We start from the raw sequence: 16156 nt of genomic DNA on the forward strand, positions 1-16156 counted from the left end.
TTACTTACTAATAATTATTTGGAAAATATTAAAACCATATCAGCAGTTTGTAAAAATATTATAAAATAGTTTGTGTCTGTAGCATTACTCGGTTCAAGTTGAGCTAAATTGGTGTCTTGTCATACTTTTTTAAGAAAGCTAAATCCACACAATCACACACTCCCTAATCAAAATATTTATAAGAAAAAAAAAAAAAAAGACAAGGAATTTCCGCCATGAAGCCATTTAAAAACTTCCTGACCAGAGCGAAGAAGTTGCAAATTTGAGTCTAGGATACAATACAAAGACTGAGACCATGTTTTTAGTTCTCACCCAAACTCTCACTGCCTCTTCCTTTTCTTCTTTCTTCTAAGGCTCACGATTCTTCCAATCTCTCTCTGTTTCTTTAACTGGAGTTTGAGATTGCTTCTTATTTTTCGATCAAAGTTTTTGTATAGGTTTATGTGTACAAAATTTTCTGGCATCTTCAAATTTAGTTTTGGTGAGGATTATTTTGAATACAGAATTTTCTTTTAGTCCTTTTGGAGAAGCGCTGCAGTGGGTTACATTTCCTAATATTGGGCTGCACACATGGGTACCTATTGGGCCCAAGCATATGGCCCGATTCTAAGAATGACTTATTACTATATTTTTTATTTCACTATCCTTTTTGAATATCTTGAATTCATTGTGAAAAATTGGGAGAACATGATTTTATCCATTTAAGTTAAAATAGAGATAATTCATTTTATGGTTAAGATTTCATTTCTTAGATTTGATTGTAAGTAAAATACCACTCATTTAAAATTCATCTAGCTGGGGACCAAGCCCATTACCCATTGGTCAACACACTCTAGATGCCACCAATCCAGCCAAAGGATGATGTGTTTAGTACCGTCTCCTACTTCAAAAGAATTGCCAAGCCTCATTCCTTTATTTGAGCAAAGTTCCCCAACTCTATAGTGTTTTGTTGTGGAATTTTAACATTCCAAAAGTACATTACCCTACAAGAGAACCTCATGGACCAATGCAACCCAAAGAGAACCAACTTCAGCAAAAAGGTTCCAAATGTGTTTCATAACAGCAACCCCGTTCCATTCTCCAGCCCTTCTTAGTACCAATTCACACCTTCCTTTTTTGGAGTACACAATCGCTTCCAGGAGACTTTTTAAAGTTGACACACACATGCTCTTTTTTTTCTTTTTCTTTTTCCTTTTTTATTTGGAAAAGTTAATGGATGCCCGAGTATTGGTTTATGAAATATTTTTTTAAAAATTTTATAGGAAAAGAAAAAAATAATTGATTAACAACTTTTTATATTTTTTTATAAAAGTGATATTAAATTTTTTTTTTTCAAATTGTCCATTAACAAATGCTCTAATGGTACTCGTTAACCAAAATTTTTTTTTCCAATGAAGATGCGTACTTATTATTGTACTAGACTATTAAAGTCAATGTTTTTGGCATTTGTAAGAAACCTTGTCAAGACAAACGTTTCTGTTCAAGATATTGCACAATCGATATTGTAATGTTTTTTGTCTAATGGAAAAGCATTGCAATTTTCAAAATGTTCTGAATAGCAATTTTTTTCAAACATGTTTCCATGTTCAGAACTGCTTTTAAAGTCATCTAGGATATCTTAATGTTATTATTTGTTAATTTGTTAGCATGCATACAACAACCCCTATGCACAGCATTGTGCAGTTAAGATTGATTCCAGAGGTTCATTCACTTTATTTTTGACTCTTTTCATTAGTATAGCTGCCCATGTGCATGTTCAATTCATCATTTTTTTTTTCTTGGTCACTGTTGCCTCAGCATTTTAATGTTTCTCAAGCTTTAATACAACTTGTCTGTTCAATTGTATGTCTCTTTGGCTAGAGAGTCACTATGTTCCTCAATCCGTGTAAATTTGTTAAACACAACTAGGCGGTTTAGGAAGTTGTTCTATCAAATGAATAATTAATTCCTATTCACTTGTGTAATAGGCTGGTAGCTTTTAATTAGTAAACGCTAAACACTACAATTTTGGTATAAAAAAAGGTTAACATCTGAAACTTTAAACAAATCAAAACCAACGTTTTGGCTTTCACATACATATACAGTTTTGTCTTAGCATGGGAGTTCGCAAGGCCACAAAAAGGTAGGTGTTGCAACTTGCAACAACATTGTCTCACCCATGTTTGGAGCTTAAGCTATTTGAAAATTTGAGTCTTAGGAATTTTGGTTATTTTATCACTGAATAAAATAGGGTTTTCTGAAACTCATTGGTACCTTATTTGAGGAGACCATATAGATTGCTTATGTCTAATTAACTCCGTCTTTCTTTTTCAAAATTTCAAGGTTTCATTACCATTGATTGTGGCAGCAATGAAGATTACATTGATGAGGAAACCAAAATCCCTTACATATCAGATAAAGGATTGATAGACACTGGAATAATTAAGACAGTATCCTCTGATTCACCTGCAAATCTTCGACGTTATGCCAAGAACTTGAGAAGTTTTCCCCAGGGAACAAGGAATTGTTACACCCTGAGACCAGAGCAAGGCAAAAACAATAATTATTTGATCAGGGCAGTATTCGCTTATGGGAATTACGATGGTGAAAACCAGATACTGGTATTGACCTACATCTTGGGGTTAATGAATGGACAACAGTGAATTTAACAAATGCTGGTCCATATGGTTTCTATTATGACGTTATTCATGTCCCCTTGATGGATTACATAGATGTGTGTCTAATAAACACTGGCCGTGGGGTACCCTTCATTTCAGCATTGGAACTGCGGCATTTGGTAAATTCCATTTATCAAACTAAAGGCAGGGCACTTACAAAAATAAGGGGATATGACATTGGCAGGAACAGTTCTGACATAAGCGTCAGGTGAATCTTTTATACCTTCCTGAGCTAGAAACAAATTAATTCAACAATTTTCTGGATCTCATATTTGCTTCGTGTTAATTTTTCATTTTTCATTTATTTTTACAACGGAACTTTTGTCTATCGCTGAATGTTCATCTTCAATGGCATGGTTAGAACTTATTCCATTGCATACATAGAAAATTATTGCATGCCTTCCATTTTATGATCTCTTACATCACTCAGAATTATCATATTTTTGTTATATGTTCTCAAACTTATATCCTAAGAAAAGGCTGAACACCATTGTAACTATCGAATTATCCACATACAAAAAAGTTAGCTCAGCATCCTGATGCATTTCATAAGTTTTTTCCATAGCGACAGTATTTTAAGTTTCTAGTTACCTTGTTCATGTTCATCAACTGTAAAGTTGTTCCAGTGTCATCCACAACATGAATATGATCTCTCTCTCTCTCTCTCTTTCCGATTAGGTATCCAAATGATGCCTATGATCGTATTTGGAACCTTGTACTATTCGATTGGATCCAAATTACCACAGACTCAACCATATATAGCAAGAGCAGCGAGAATCCTTATAATATACCAGTATTGAGGACTGCACACACAACTCAAGCATACCCTTGAGCTTCTCCTGGAGTCCGCCAGATTCTATTTCAAAATGCTATGTCTACTTTCACTTTGCTGAGATTGAGAAGCTTAAAGCTGGCCAGCAGAGGGAACTGAAAATTAATTTAAACGGTGAGCGCTACCTGTCAGAATCTGTTAAACTGGATTATCTAAAACCACAAACCATAGTCCAAAATGATCGTCCAGTTAGTGGAGAGCGGATTTACTTTTCAATATCTGCAGCTGAGGGAACTACACTTCCTCCAATCCTCAATGCTGTTGAGATTTTTGTGTTAAAAGAGCTCCCAAATAAACCAACTTCCATAGATGATGGTAATGTTTTCTTCTCTAGTATATCTTCCTTGCAAGGATTATGCTTAGTTTTCTGCTAACTTATATGAATAAGAGATACTTCAACTGCTGATACAATTAGACTTCAGAATATTGGTGACAATCCTTCCAATAATTAAAAGAGGTAGCTTTTTTTAAATGGAACATGATAAGCATAGGAAGGCTTGATGAATAGCTTTGCTCCATAAAGAAGAGACTGCCATATGAGCCTCTTTTCATTGCCAACAGGAAATAAAATTTTTTTAGTGTAGTTTAAGTTGAAAAATCCTTGTTATGCAACTTTTATCTGAACCACCACAACTTTTAGGCCATGTAAAAATTTTTTCATCTATCAATGAAATCTGTGTTAATCCCTTCGGAAAAAATAAAAAAATAAAAAAATAAATCTTCATGCCAACATAGAATAGGGTCATACAAGTTCTTCAATTTGCTGCAAAAGAAATTGTCAAATTATTTCACAGATTTGATGAAACAGCATGGTATCATGACTTGCCTTGTTTCTGGCCACCATAGAATTGCAATTATTGGTAGTTCACTTTAAACATCATATATGCTGCACTGTGGGAATTCATCATCATAGCAAAGGCATCTATGTTCAACTTCTGCAAATGTTGGATCTAATTCTCACTTCTCATCTTTCTATATGATTTTACAAATTCTCCTGACTTTCATTCCCACTTTCTTATTGAATAAAAAAATTATAGTTGAAGCTATCACGGACATCAAGAAACTTTACAATGTGACTAGATACTGGCAAGGCAATCCATGTGTCCCAAGTAAATACTCATGGGATGGTTTGAACTGCAGTGACGACAATCATCCAAGAATTTTTAATTGAAAAATCCGATATGGAAGTCCTGCAGTTTCATATCAAGATTCAAATAGAAAACAATTGTTTAGCTTAACATATTTGGATATGTTATTCTCAAAATCTTGCTAACTCCTGTTTCAGGGATTTATCATACAATGACTTAACCAGGCCACTGCCAGAATTTTTGTCAGAACTGCCGAATTTGAACACCCTGTAAGTTGTTGAGCTTTGATCTTGGTATTGCAAACCTAAATTTTGGGGAGGGAAATTGAGGTGATCTGCATAACAATGTCTTTGCAGTAATGTAAGTGGGAATGAACAACCTCACAGGTTCAGTTCCTGAGGCTCTTCTGCAGAAGTTTAGGAGTGGGAAATTGGTCTTGAGGTTAGCTTATCTTCCATTCTCCAATAGTTTATGTACCTAATAATTCTAATTTCATACTTTATAACTGCTTTTAATACAGCCAAAGCTAGAAATAAAGTAAATGTTGTTCACTGTTATGGACAATCAGATGTCATTTATATTTCAAACATCAATTTGTATTGCATGATGACTGCACCATCTATTTATGTAGATTATGTTTAAGGGCTTACTTACCATGGCTTATTACCTTGATGCATTTTATGCAAGTGTTGGCGAAAATCCAGATCTTTGTCTGTCAGTTCCATGGAAGAGAATGAAGAAAAAGGAGTTCGTTGTTCCAATTGTTGCATCGTCTGTAGCAGTAGTCATGGTCCTTCTTTTCATCTTTAGTGCTCTGGTTATCTATAAGAGGAAAAGAAAAGGAGGTACTTCTTTCTTTATTTTCTGTCTTTGTAATTGTTATGAACATTCACTGAAGCGAGGTCGTCTACAGGTGATGTAGCACCCAATCCCCAGTAGTCGTATTTTTCCTGTGATATACCAAGGCCTTCAAGAAAGTTATGAAAGATAAGTATAGAAATTGAAAATAATAAAGTGAATCACAAATAAGATTTCACCCATGGCCATTGTGGCAAACCACACAATCAAGACAGAAAATGATGCAATTGATCAACAATTTTGAATACATCCATGTACCATTCAACATGTGAGCAAGTGGTAACTGCAGTCATTCTCTTCATGCAATTCTTGGGTATGAGTCCTGCTTGGGTCACGTTTGAGTTGTCCTGTACCTAACTTCATGGTTTTAAGTGGGATGTATTTTTCTCAGGATTGGCATCCGGGGACTGTGTGGCAGTACCTTTTTTTACTCAATCAAAGAAAAAACATTAATAACAGTAATAATTACACTCATGGGAAAGTTGGCATGATTTCAAATAGTCCTATAAGATCTCCATATACACAAAAAGAAGCCACAACTCCACCAAGGTCCTACATTTACTTCGACACACCAGATTCATACTTATAGCCACCTATTATTGCCAAAAAAATGAATTTGGTAAATAACAACCCAACTACTATGCCACAGAGTCAGTGAATATCAACCATAGTCTCCATGGAGTTCACTGTTATATAGAAATGAGAACATTATTACCCTCTATACACCAGAACCATGCCATCCCGATCCCCTGCTGTATTGTAAAAGCACCTGTTCCAGTCATCTTCAATTCATGATATTCAGAATGAGAAAGCCAGAAATCTTATATTAGGGAGATCACTTCATACAATCTTGAGCCCATGCTGACCTTATAAATTTTGACAACTCATCCTGAAGTGCAAAACATAGATGAGAATGAAATCCAGGACTTCCTTTAGCTTTACCCATAGACGGCTAAAATGTTGCTTTGTGGCCCAAGGCCATGAGTTTATTTGCATTTCCTGTCTGGGATAATAGACTTTGGATTTAACCTACTGTGTGAGATGAAATCAATTTGAGGACACAAAAATGAGAGATTTAGAACATAAACGATACATATTCCCACAAAACCCTCTTTAAATTTTTTTAATAGATTGTGCATATTACAATTGTGAAAATCTTCCTTCTTGTAGATATGGTTACCAAATCCAACTTCAAATCAAAGAATCAACAGTATAGTTACTCAGAGGTTGTGAGCATAACTAGTAACTTCAGAACCATCATTGGAGGAGGAGGATTTGGAAAAGTGTACCGTGGCAAATTGAAAGATGAAAATCAAGTTGCTGTTAAGTGCTTTCTGCTTCATCAAACCAAGGCTGTAAGGAATTTCGAGCAGAGGTTAGATTGGACATTGCAGCCAATATTTTTAACTACTTGAATATTTAATTTTAAATAGAAACTGTAATTACATAGTCATGCAGTTAAAAAATTTTCATCCAAATATATTGGAGTGTTGGTTTGAAATACAGGCACAACTTTTAATGATAGTTCATCATAGAACTTGGTTTCTCTTGTTGGCTACTGTGATGAGGGTGTGAAAAAGGCACTCATATATGAGTACATGGCTAATGGCAATTTGCTCCAACATTTATCAGGTATTTAGTTATTTACCATTTACCATTTGCGTCCAAAGGCTCTTCATCATATGACCCTTTATAAGTTATTTTTGTAAAATCAAAAGCAAGATTTAGTGCAGGGCAAGACTTGGATAGAGCCTAATAACTACATTTGGTTGGCTTCAAGTAAGATCAGAGCACCTAACAGGTGCAGCTCATACGAGAAAAGTGTCAAGTATTTCCCAGTGAGCAGTCCCATTTTGCCTGCTCTTATATGAAACACAACGACCACGGCCTATGAAACTGCATTCAACTTTTGTCCCTTAGTGAAGCAACTATGGTACTATCTAAGAATATTAGAATGTGGAGGCTGGAAAATAAAAGGATGAAAGGACTGGGAACTATCCAGAGGCCCAGCTTATCTTTTCATTATACATTGATTCAAAACAAAAGACCAATCAAAACAAACCAAAAAGGGGAGGGAGAGGTGCCAACTAATCAATCTAATCTTCATATAACTGAAGTGCTATTGCTATTTCATACAATTAGGATTAGCTGATTAGGAATGCGTAGTTTGACTAACAGATCACAATTTTTTTTTTTTTTAATTTTCTTTGCATGATAGCAAAATCAGAGATATTTTTGATAACATCCCAGCTAAAAGATAAATTGATATGTTTTAGCTGCAGTGACGAATACAAGTGTCTTAACTTGGAATGAGAGAATTCATATTGCAGTAGATGCAACACATGGTTTGCAAACAAATCAATTACATGATTATTCATCTTCAATATTTTTTGATTTGATTTGATTTTTTATTTATTTAATTTGAATAAATTTATATGGTTTTTTGGTGGAGTTGCAGGGTTGGAGTATCTACATAATGGTTGCAAGCCACCTATAATCCATAGAGATTTGAAACCTTCCAACATTTTATTGAATGAACACATGCAAGCCAAGATATCTGATTTTGGGCTGTCTAGAGCCTTTGCAACTGAAAATGACTCTCATGTGTCAACTTGCCCAGCTGGTACATTGGGATATATTGATCCTGAATAAGTGTCTACTGATTTGATATGCATTTTTTTTTTAAATAATTAAAAATTAAAAATTGGAGCAAGAGTTATTCAAGTCTCATGTACATATGTTTAAATGGAATCTGCTACACACTAAAGATCACAGCATTGACTTTTAAGTTCCCATTGCATTTAAAACCTATCAATTTTACGAATTTCTTTTAATTGCACAGAATTGGTGAAATTTTTTGGTTTTTAAGTACATACTATAAAAATTTGGACGCCCGGCTCACGTTCTTCACTAGTGGAAGTTATCAAAAGCATAAGAGTGCCAACACATACTATTTAAAGCTCTAGCAATTAATCATTTAAATACTGAGTTCGACTAAGATATAATGGAAGTAATTACTAGAAAAATTACATCAATCTAAGAGTTTCTACTTTCTCAAAAAAAATATAAGAATTTATCCTTTTGTGTTTTATGTGCAAATTTCAATCCTCTAGAAACTTTAATAAGAAAAGTGATGTCTATAGCTTTGGGATTATTTTGTTTGAGCTAATCACTTGCCGCACTGCAATAGTAAGAGGCCCTGTGAAATACAATCACATACTTGACAGGGTTACTCCTTTGATTGAAAGGGGTGATATTCAAAACATTGTTGATCCAAGATTAGAAGGAGAATTCAACACCAATTCTGCCTGTAAAGCAATAGAGATAGCCATGTCATGCATACCATCATATACTATCCAAAGGCCAGACATGAGTCATGTGTTAGCAGAACTTAAGGAATGTTTGGCTTTAGAAATGGATCATGGAAGAACTCAAAGGATAGCAAATGAGGGCAATTTAACAACCTCAAGCATTCCATTCAAAATGACTCATTTGGAGTATGAATCAGATGTTGCACCCCATATTAGGTAGTTATCAAACAAATAATTAGTCATAAATGTTCCTTGTATGCTATACAATGACTAGGTTTGTTTGTTTGTTTGTTTCTTTTGTTTTTTAAAGGAAGAATATGACAAGTTTGTATTACACTAGTACTACTCATATCCATGTTACATATTTGTCTTTCTATTTTAAATTTTCAATTAAAGTATGAGTGTGTATTTACTCAAAATAAAAAAGTATGATGGTGTATTATAAGGTATCTCTATAGCTTCTTTTTATTGATAATTCAATGGTGATTTTCAAGTTTACATCATGTCCTAAAATAATGAGCCTATCACCCTTATAACCGTGGGGATTGTTAAATTGCAATCATTGTACGTGCTTATTTGCATTGTAGAATAATTTACAGTCTATTTTTATAAATTTTCATAATAAATATATTTTCAAACTAAATGTTTTGGTCAGTAGCCGTTAGAGTGCATAAGACTTTTTTCTAGGATGAACCTGCCCACAACATAATAGATTCAATTCCATTATACTATTAAAGATAGTGATGGGGGAGAAGCAAGAAGATTTTTATTTAGTAATATTTTTGTTTGCAAGTCGATTGTATTTTTATGTTTTGTGTCCTAGTAGTTTATTAGGCCATTGTACTTCTAATTAATGGTCTCAATCTTTTAGAAGTATATATGATTAGTTGTATCTACTTTGTATTTGAAAACTTGAATACATATTTTGACCTTGCTTACTAGCTCATTGAAATGTCCAACCACTCGATTGAATTAGTTTTCAATTACTCTTCACACTTTGCAAGTAACAATTCTTCGTTGATTGTCCACAGGGAAAAAAAATACTAGTTGTTTGTTGTTGTGTATTAGTTTTGCTTTTCTTTTTTTTCTTTTTTTTTTTAAATATTTTAAATGTGGTGTTGTTGGGGGGGGGGGGTGTTTTTTAAAGGAACAAGTTTAAAACACTTCTATACTAAATTTGTAAAATAACTTAGATCCATTAATGTCAAGATTGATTAATTTTATGCTTGGAGACTTTGTGATGCTAGATCGCCTTTGTCACCATGATGGTGGTGTTCTACTACTCTTTAATACAAATAAGTGTTGTTAGATTATCTTATTTCATATACGTTACAAGGATGCTAGAAATATAGGTACAGTCAACAAAATGATTTGGCAATTTTTGAGTAGCATCAACCAAAATTCAACCATATAACTTGAACTAAACTCATAAATATTTATATAAATATAATAAGCTCTAGGTCCATGCCTAAGGCCCCATCTTAAAGTCCCATGGCCCCAAAATTGTAGAATGGTAAAACTGACTTTATATATATATATATATATATGATAGTGTTGTTGTATCTTTATCCCTTGTTTGTGCTTATCCAAAACTTTGATACTCTGTTGTTGTGTTCCCTTCTTTCCGTCGTTGGTGCCACCCTAGACGTAAAGTGAATTCCCAAAACCAAACTGTAAGGCCCGTTTGAGCCAAGAGAGGGCGTGTAGGGCATGAGAGGTATAGGGTTGCTTAGGGTATGTGTTACGAAATGCAACGGTTGTGAAAAAAACATGATAATTGAGTGTTAAACCTAGGATAGTATGGATAAGTTGTGGAGATCCAACTCCTCTGCCAGCTCCAGGATTGGTTGTCCTCCTAATATTGTAAATGAAGAAGATCACACTATTGAAGAACATGAGCTCCCTGATTTCCAGAAATGGAATATTCCCAAAGTTGATACTAAAACTATTTACAAAACTAGTTGGGCTGAAACTACATTTCATCCCGTTTACAAAGTAAGAATTGTTGAACAAATATTTTCTATTTCAAAAGTCCATGAAAAATGTTGCTTGTGTTCTAAAAGAAATATTAATGATTTTATTGCTAAAAAACTCAGTTATTTGCATATTGGTATGGTTCAAGTTGCTGTTAAACCTCTTACTAGAAAAGGAATAAATTATTCTATTCTCATGTGTTTAAAAGACGTTAGATTTAAGAACTTTAAAGATAGTATTCTTGGTATGATTACTACTTCTTTGTATGATGGTCTTGTTTATTTCAACTATTATCCTGGTATTACTCTTGCTTTGGATGATCCTAATGTTGTTAAAACTTTAACTTTGAATATTGCTTCATCTGGTTATCACATGGAAGAAGTTAGTAAGCCTTTTGCTTTGATTTATCGTATTTATTACAGACTTTTGGGTACTCAATTAAATCCTGGTGCTAAGATTAGTAGAGAACCTTCTGGTAAAACAATGTTAATCACATGTTCAACTCCTGATGCTAAAGTTCAAGTTCCAAAAATGATTCAATGGCTAGATGTTAAGCTTCCTACTGAATGGTTGCTGGAACAAGAATCCCCTGTTGCTAAACCTATTTTTGATGAGCTAGATCTCACTCATATTCAACAATATTTTGATGGTACTGTTAAAATAAGTTTTCAAAACAATCAACCCTTGAGGATCAAAGAAGGAAGACATTCATTTGCTAGATTTGAAAGTATTTCAAAAAGAGATCAAGATCTCAATAATTTTTTGCAAAAGAATCTTGAAAAACCCATTGATTTAAAACTGAAAGGTGTTTCTAGTGATAAATCTCAAATCAGCTCTATTTTCTATTCCACTAAACCTGAACCTTCCTCTCCATATGGCAAAACTGCTAATGAAGAAGAAGAATATACTAGATCTGTTTCTCCATTTGATTTTGATTTTCCTCCTATTGAAAATCCTGTTTACCAAAACCAAATAAGAGTTTTAAATGTTTTGGATGAAAACTTTGAAATTGATATGGTTTTCCTGTATAATGAATTCATGCTTGTTAAAAACAGAAATAAAAGAAAATACTACCAAAGTAATTTTGCTCAGTTTGAAAAAGACCGTGTTAAAAGGAAATGGTTAGAAAAGATGAACCAATAGAAAAAACATATTTTGTTTTTTGACTTTCTTGAAAACTATTATGTTTCAAAAGATAAAGTTTCAAAAAATCATTTGAATGTGATAAAAAAAAATCAAATTTTTTTAAAGAAGACAAAACCACTGTTAGGTCTAGTCATCCACCTCTTGAGACAATTTTCATAACTACTAATAAAAAGATTGATGTTAAAGCCTCCCCTTTCAAAATTGCTAATGATCAAACTCCCATTGTTAATCATATTGAACAAAACAATTTTATTAATGAATCTTTGTATGTTATTGGTCAACAGCTTGACCGTATTGAAGAAAAAATTGTTGAAAAAACTGTTTTTATTGAAAAACCTGTTTCTGTCAAAACTGAGAAACCTTTGATTAATTTACCCAATCAAGATAAGAAATTTAATTTTAAAACCTCCCAATCTAAAACTCTTGAAACTGTTGAAAAAATGCTTGCTGATTTAAAAGTTAAAACTGAGGGTACTTCTACAAATGCTACTTGCACTATTTCAAGAAATGAAAAAGAAATTGTTTTTGAAGAAAATACAGATTCTAATATAGTATTTTTTGTTTCTACGAAAAAGATTTTTGATGATGATTTTCCTGAAATTAAAAGATTTGTTGGAAGTTCCAAACCTATGTTTTTTACAAAAAATTGGTATTCAAAACCTACTCTTCCTGATATGCAATTTGAAGAAAGACCTTTTCAAACATAATTTTCTGTTTCTATTGATAAAATTTATGAATGGAATATTGATGGTTTGTCTGAACAAGATCTCATTAATAAAATGGGTCATATGTCCATGGTTGGAATTGCTTATGTTAATAATCATAATCTTGATCACCCTGAAATTGTTGACCTTTTTGCTATTGGTTTTTCTGGTACTCTTCGTGGATGGTATCATTCATATGTCACAGAAGATTCTAGAGAATCTATTAAACACGCTGTTAAGAAGAATGATGAAGGTTTGCCTATTTTTGATGAAAGTATTGATCGAGGTATTCCTGATGGCGTCAATATCTTGATTTATACTATTATCAAACATTTTATTGGTACTTCATCTAATATTTCGTCTCGAATCTCTGATCTTCTAAATAATTTAAGATGTCCTACTATGTCTGATTATAGATGGTACCAAGATGTTTTCCTTTCCAGAGTAATGCATCAGAAGGATTGTTACAAGCCTTATTGGAAAGAAAAGTTTATTGACGGTCTACCTCCTATCTTTGCTCATAAGGTAAAACAATAATTAATTGGTGAAAGTTCAATATGTGTATAAAACACCCTTGAACGTTTAGACCCCAAATTATAAAATATCAATTCAAGCTTATAGTCAAACAATTAATGTGCGGAACATGAACATATGCCAATCACAGAATTAATAACTAATCTAAGCCAAATATAAATACATCCACAACAGTAAATATAAGGCAAAGATAAAAGAAAGGAAGATGCACACACACGGACAACACACGATGTGTTATCAAAGAGGAAACCAAAGTCTTCGACGTAAAACCTCTTCGCCGCCCTCCAAGCAGTAAATAATCCACTAAAGAATGTAGTTGGGATACATGAACAGCAGAAGACCCTCCAAGCCTAATCTACCTAAGCACCTAAGCCCTCCAAGCTTCTTGCTCCAACGAGGTTACGCTGAACCTATTTCTTCTTTAGCTTTCCAGATTCTGCTACTATACCATAGTATCAACCAATGTATATTGGTTCCTTCCAAACTGCTTCCCTTAGCACCAAATGAACCTTCTCATAGACGTGGGTGTGGTGAGATAAGGATTTGGTCAATGACCTATCAAGAATGTAACAATGGAGAGGAAGAGAGTAGAGGAATTTGTAGAGTCTGTAAGGTAAAGATTGGAGATGAGGCAACCTTGTTTTTCTCTAGAGTTTCTCTCACAAAATTCTCTCTGGAAGCTCTCTCAATTTAGTAGGTATAAGGGTCTATATATAGTGGTGTGTGTTTGAAATACGAAGAGACAGTTTTTGCCAAACAGGGTTGGTTAGCGGCTTGTCCTCACAGCTTGTCCAAGTCACGAGTTCAAGTCGCGACGTAACGGCCTGGTCAGTTTGGGACTTTTTTCCTATAGTGCGACAGTTGGCGCGACCTTTCAGCTCCCCTGTGTGCATGTCACGTGCCAGCATTTGGCGGCTTGCAAGTCGCGAGTAAGCCGCGAGTCCTAGCCAGAAGATTAAACAAGAAAACCCATACCTTTTTCTAGAAGATTGATGCAAAAATGATGCAGAAATGAAGGATTTTCACAGATGAGCACGATGAGTTTCAGAGAGAGAAATAAAGAATACAATGAACAGTCACAAAGTACGAGGGAAAAACTAAAAAGTTTTTGAAAACTAACTTTAAAATGCAAAACACGCATTTTTCGCGACAGGAACAAGTTGCCAGTAAGTCGTTATGGTAAGTGCGAAACATTGTGAAGGTAAGAAATTTAAAAATTTCTCTAAGTGTTTTTCGCAACTGGAAGATCTACCCATGAGGAAGTCACGAGCTGAGCCGCGAAAATCTCTGTGTACCCCTTGCAATTGGACCTTCCACCTGCGAACAAGTCGCCACACTGAGCCGCGAAATATACAAAAACTCAAATTTTGAAAAATTTTCTAAGTCTTTTTCGCGACTGTGATGCTGACCCGCCAGTGACCCGCGAAAATCTCGAAAAGAGCTTTGCAACTGGATCATGCGACTAGACTTACACGCGACTGAGTCGCCAAAACAAAGCAACACTGTTTTTGAAATTTTTGGCATTTTTGTAAAAAAAAAACACTTTCCAAAAACACACTAAAATACTCAAAAATCTTTTTGTGCTTGATCAACAAAGATTGAGCTTATGAAAACACATTTAATTAAGCACAATCACACAAATGAATATGACATTTATTGAACATAGACTTGTGTGTTGTGTGTGGATATCAAAAAAGAGATAGTCCATAGTCTAATGTGAAACTTCAATGATCAATTCAATCAAGGCATACACAACTAGCACTAGATAACGTGACCTATCTCAATTATAGAAACATGCATATATGACCTCCCACAAGCACTTGATAACAATTCTTTGAAACTTTTCATTTAGCTCTATATTCAACATATCATTTGCACTTTTTGAGCAAAGAAAATCTCAGTTTGAGATAGATGCCTGAAATTTTTGATATTTCAATTGATGAGTTAGCCTCTAGCTTTTTGGGCATCATACATTTTATTTTGGTCGCTTTCCCTTTTTCCTAATCGAATATTAGTATGTCCGACAGGCTTTTGCAGCTCTATATCTCATTTCATTTAGAGATTTACATTTTGAGAGCTGTTTTAAGCATAAAAATAAAAAGTGAAAATATATATAGGCATGAGTCTTTGCATGTCTCAAGATCAACAAAACCATTCACTAATTATTTATGATAAGGTTGAAGATCTATTTACAACAGTCACATAGGTTTCAGAATTTCTTCCACAATGATATGAGTGCATGAGAGACAAGCTAAGCTCGTTAAATGCACAAAGCCATTAATACAAAGGTAAAAGGCAAAACATGCTTTGAGACAAAACTCAACAAAGCCGATTAAATTTTTTGAATTTTCTACTTTTTATATGTTTTTGGATTTTTGACACAAAAGCAGTAAAAGAATGATAAAAAACATAACAAAAAAATGTAAAAGCATTTGACCCAAAGACAAACACACACACACACAATAACAACCTATATACTAGCAAGAAGCACACAACCAAGCATATTCACAAACATTGGAAGTATTGATGCATGGATATATTGTAATGCTTATGCATGAGTACCTTTCGTTACCCACACATCACGTGCGTTTGGAGTGATATCCTTAACGGATTGGGTACGAGAATTAAGACAATCAAACCTTCATGTGAAGCTTTCCAGGCAATTTGTGAAGGCACCGATCATCTTCATCACGTCCATCATTCCTGGATCACGGTTTTGACTTCTTGGTTGCTCACCACCCTAAGACCTCATGTCATTTCTTTTTCCTCGTGACCGAGGTGCACTTGCATTGTTGTCTGCTCTCAGCTTTTGACAGTTGGGTCTAGTATGTCCTTACAATCTGCAATAGTAACAAACATTTTCCGTTCTAGGACCCTGTTATGATCTTGGAACTGATCTCCCTCTAGCTCCATATCTGGATTCTAATTGATTACGGGACTTATTTAGCACTCGTTGATCAGCCATATTCTTCTTCCTTTCAGTCTCAACTTTCTCAGGAATAGGCTTATCCACAATCGGCTCTATGGCCTTCACAAATTTCACTTCTTTGGT

At 34.2% G+C, this 16156-nt stretch overlaps 1 pseudogene; it reads left to right on the top strand.

Annotated features, from left to right (window-relative positions):
- Nucleotides 1-2052: 2052 nt before the first annotated feature.
- LOC112018032 (putative leucine-rich repeat receptor-like serine/threonine-protein kinase At2g19230) lies at nucleotides 2053-8966 on the top strand (annotated as a pseudogene).
- The last annotated feature ends 7190 nt before the right edge of the window (nucleotides 8967-16156 follow it).

The sequence above is a fragment of the Quercus suber genome, unplaced genomic scaffold (genome assembly GCF_002906115.3).
Source record: "Quercus suber isolate HL8 unplaced genomic scaffold, Cork oak 2.0 scaffold_645, whole genome shotgun sequence".
Classification (NCBI taxonomy): Eukaryota; Viridiplantae; Streptophyta; class Magnoliopsida; order Fagales; family Fagaceae; genus Quercus; species Quercus suber.